At 35.7% G+C, this 4,912-nt stretch overlaps 1 pseudogene; it reads right to left on the bottom strand.

Annotated features, from left to right (window-relative positions):
- Positions 1–643: 643 nt before the first annotated feature.
- On the bottom strand, positions 644–1,593 carry LOC149192972 (protein CANDIDATE G PROTEIN-COUPLED RECEPTOR 7 pseudogene; annotated as a pseudogene).
- Positions 1,594–4,912: the final 3,319 nt, after the last annotated feature.

Raw genomic sequence — 4,912 nt, 5'->3', positions numbered from 1 at the left:
GTGCGACGGGAGTTGTCGGATCGGGTTTTTGGTGATTTTTGGCCTTTACGTATGGCAATGTGCGATTGAGATCAGATCGCATCGCAATATTGCATCGGTGGAAGTCGAGGGGCGCAACCTTTATACACACATGGATGCGATTGCGATCAGATCGCATCACAATATCGCATCGGCGGAAGCCGAGGGGCGCGACCTTTATACACACATGGATACGATTGTGATCAAATTGCATCGCAATATCGCATCGGCGGAAGCCGAGGGGCGCGGCCTTTATACACACATGGATGCGATTTACAATAGTGATTAAACTTGAACCCAATAAAGGAATTAATCATTTTTAGGACTGATGAAGGGAGAATGAGCGGTGCAAGGGAAGAAGAAAATGACCATTGTGAGTCTCTTTTGAGCATGACTAAGGACCAAGCTCACTTCTGACCTTTAGAAATCAAAGATATGTAGCAGAGCTAACATTTACCTTTCACAAGTTCCTCACATTAGGTATATATAACTTCTAAAATGTGAGCAAACAAATTAGTCAGATTTGAAAGGATATTTCATCCTCGGAGTTTACGAGTGTCTAGCAAACATTGGCATCCAGACTTCTACATTAAATCTTGAAATATTCATCCCGAAGGGCTACCATCTATGTTGCAGCCTCTTCTTCATCATCAAGAACAAGGTAGGGATTCTTGTCTACCGGTTGGAACTTGTAAAATGTGAATATATAGAAGGCAAGGCTTACAACCTCTTTTGCACCATTTCTCACCCACCTATACTTGTATGCCATTATTGTTGTAAGTGTGTAACCACAATTAATGTAAAATACAAATAACTAACAACAAAGTTGTAAAATTTCCTGAAAAGGATCAATTTTTACAAGTTCCCAACTACCTTCCCATCAGTGTTGGATGCTTCACAAATATTCTTGATCGCCCAAACAATTGGAAAATTGATTGCACAACAACAAATAAAATCTATAAGAAAAAATTCCTACTCCCATCTAAAGCAATATTTTGTAGAAGGTTCGGCCTCAACAATAACTATGCTCACAATGTTAGCAAAAACTTGCAATGGGATCACAATCATAAGAACATTTTTCTCTCTTTCCTGAAGATAAGGCTTCAAAAAGGACCAACCTGTACCTATGAGAACTATTACAGTGAAGAGAAGGATGCCCTTAAAAAACCCAAAGACATAGAAGGAAATATCCCATCCATGGGCAGTCCCTGTCCTCTTAACATACAATTTATCCTCCGCTACACAGATCAGATTTAGTGCTTTGAACAGGAGCAATGCACACATAAGAACATGGATTCTATGCACCGTGGTCCTCTATTTTACATAGACATAAATCCAAACCCAAAGTAAAATCACATAAAAACAAAGAAACAAAAGTAAACTAAGGGCAATTGGGGAAGGAAATCCTTCACATTTCCCTCCAAGTTGTACATTTTGGTGTGGACATTCATTGAAACTCTGTACTGAGTATGAAAATTTGAAAAAAAGGAGACTATACTCATTGAAATCTACAACAGGGTATGAATTATTATATTTATTGTCTGCACGCAACTCCTTGAAGTTGAACAACGACATGATGTAAAGACTGTCAAGGACATAATAATTGAGATTCTCCTCGAATTCTACCAGAACCTACACCAAAGATTCATTTGATAATAAGAAGAACCCCATCATGGAGAGATCCATATCAGGGCCTTATGGTGTCCTTTCCCATGCCATATATTTTATAAATATTTCAACATGCCCCATGTGAATGAACCCAAAATTTTCAAACACAATCATGGCTCTAGAATCTAAATCTATTTTGGAGTCCCTGATCTCTGCAAGGAAAATGGGTAGGATGGCAATCCAAATTTTTTCTATGACCTGAACATAGATGCACAACACAATGAGCAATTTGAGGTTTCCCATGGATGGAACACCCAATTCCGGACCCAGATCTAAGTGTTTGAGAAAAAACCCACAAGGAATCAAGGCTTATGGAACATTCTGAATCCAACTGAAGACATGGGAATGGTTAAACTGCAGGTAAGTGAGTCAAAGAGGGAGGGAATCTATAAAAAGCAATATGAATCCTACATGTATGGAACAAAGATCGATTGTTCATAAGGGAAAAATGGTAGTGAATTTTATCAGTTAGGGTTATAAAATGATAATAGTCTAACTAACCCACCTCTTACTTCGACTCAAAGCATGCATCTGCCTCAAAATCAATTTATGAACCTGTTTACTAGAAACTACATGAAATATGGATTATATATATAAATTAGTTGAATTGGCTTGTCAGATTGGTTCTGTACTTAACTAACCAGTTTGATATGGAATCAGTCACTGAACCAGTTCAAGGTCCAGAACATCCTCTTTTAGAGTCAAACTGGCTGAATTGGCTCGTTCTCATCCTGGTTTGGTTGGTTTTGAAAACCCTTTTACTTTGAAATATATTTTTATCATTTTAGGTAATTATTTTGGACTTTTTACATTAGATTTTGAGAACTTTGACTTAAGTTGAAATTGACATTTTCGAATAAATATGTCTTACAATATTTATGTTTGGATTATGTTGCCCTTGTTTGTTAGTGGTCTTGGTTTTTAGAAGAGAGGTCAGCCTTCACATGAAAATGATAAGAATATAGAGCCCAGGTAATACTATTTATTGCAATAGTATATCTGAGTGTGTTCATCAAAGTATAATTTTACTTGTTTATCTTATGTTGCAATTCAATTCTTTTCTTTGTCCATTAGAGTTACGAAAAGAAAGAATAGTTTACATACAAGTAGGCAGGAGGATTACTAGCAGTCTAGGTGATTATGTAGTTATTGGTAGACTTGAGAGCATTGAGATCATTAAATGTTGAGAAAAATTATTGTAACCATTTTATGTGCTTAAGTCTGCAGTGAAGAAACTACTACAGTCACAACAGGGAAAAGAATAGAGGGTAAGGAGAAAGAGGACCAAATCAGTAGCTTCCCCCAAAACGTGAAACTTGGATGTAGATGATAGAAGGATAAATGAGTTTGGGACATTGGCTTCTCTTGAAGATCAGGCTTAAGGACTTGCAAGTGAAAATAATAATGATAACAAATTTCAATTAGTTTTTGGGGTTACATGCCAAATTGAAGAGATATTATCAGTTCTAGATCATGATGGGGATGTTTATTTTATTTTTAATTCATGATACAATAAGGTGAAGGGTGAGCGGATGAAATTACGTGACAAAGCCGGACTTGTCAACCAGAAAATGGGTCATCCCAAAATAGTGCAATAGAGTGTTCCAAGAAATGAAGGCTAGGAATACTGTGAAGGAAGTAGAGGAGGCTGACTAGATGAAGAAAGATGCCTTTAAGGAATTGAAGAGGATGGAAAAACTTGCTTCAAATCAACATAAAAAAATGACAGGGTTTACAAGGTACATTTTCATGTAGTTCAACTCATTTTTTGTTTATTTTAATTTCAATTGTATAACATCTATATCATCATCAAATATTAACTCCAGTGTATAAAATACTTGAATCGTTCAAATTATTTGACAAATTCATCAAATATTAAGTTGTATAAATGTTGAGTGTGATGGCTTCGTCATGGGGCTCACATTTCTATCTAATTTGCAACGAAGTGAAGAGAAAGTGGTGGCACAGAGACATACAAAAATAGATAATGTAATTAAACACCATAGTTTTCTAATGTATGAGAGTGAGAGTCTTACATATAGAGATGTTTCAACACAGATGAATGATTGGAAATAATTGGTTGAGGAAAACAAGGTAGGGCCACTACTAAAGACACAATCAGCCAGGTGTATGAATTGTGGAACCTGCTTTTGTCAGCAAGTTAAAGTCCATACATCATTTATTTGCTTATTAAAAGAGCAAGTGAAACATAATGTAGTTATAAAATTCAAACTTCATACGTTATAAGTTATATTCACTGTTTGAGTGTTTTTCTTTATGTATATTGCAAATATTCTTAATTACATTCCTTGTTCTTGTATATTTTTTGTTTTGCTAGATTATACACTTGTTTGTATTTTGAATGTGTGAAAGTTTTTCCTCCATGTAGGATAATGTGTGTGTCCTCTTGGGAAAAAAATACCTTAGTGAAATGAATTAGTTTACTACCGGCATTGGTGAGAAGCATTAGACCGACTATTGGAAACAAATAATTTTCCAGAATTCACTGGACGTGTACGCCTTTCCCCTTGTGAAGGTTTTTCTGTACTAGGAATAATTCAAAATCCAGTATCTATAAAAGGTATTCAATGTGCCATGATTGATAAAGCTTTGGAAGAAGGTTATATGGTTCCACGTCCACCTGAGAAGAGGACAGGGTATGTGTCTTTCCTTTATAATTCTTAATGTCATTCTTATGATGCTTATCATTTTGAAAATAATCTGTCTATTTTCTATGATGTGGTGAACTAGATCTTGATATGGATGGGTCATTAGGTGTAGGAATAAACTTATTATAGTGGACAATGGGCCATCAAGTTTGGATGTTACTGATCAACTTAATAAAGCTCATGGGTACTCTGTCACTGTTTATGGATGTGCTGATCGAATTGGAGGTCTAACGATGTATGGAATTCCTAATATGGAAACCAAAATTGATGTTATCCAATGACACATTGATCTGATGGTAGAGGAAGGTGTTAATTTTGTTATGAATGCAAATGTTGGAGTTGAATCTCTTTTATTTGTGGAGAAGCTTCACACTCAAAATGATGTTCTTCTTTTGGCATGTGGTGCAACAAAACCAAGGTACACTTTCTATATTTGATTTCATTTTAGTTTTCTCCCATAGGAGTCAAGGCCCTTGATGTACAGTGTCAATTTATTATATATATATAAATTGCAGGGATCTTCCTATGCCTGGCCATGAATTAATGGGAATACATTT

This window comes from Pinus tabuliformis, chromosome 2_2 (genome assembly GCF_031772625.1).
Source record: "Pinus tabuliformis cultivar Carrire ecotype Pingquan chromosome 2_2, CPIR1, whole genome shotgun sequence".
Classification (NCBI taxonomy): Eukaryota; Viridiplantae; Streptophyta; class Pinopsida; order Pinales; family Pinaceae; genus Pinus; species Pinus tabuliformis.
The sequence above is the reverse complement of the archived record's forward strand: the minus strand, read 5'-3'. Positions and strand labels throughout refer to the sequence as shown.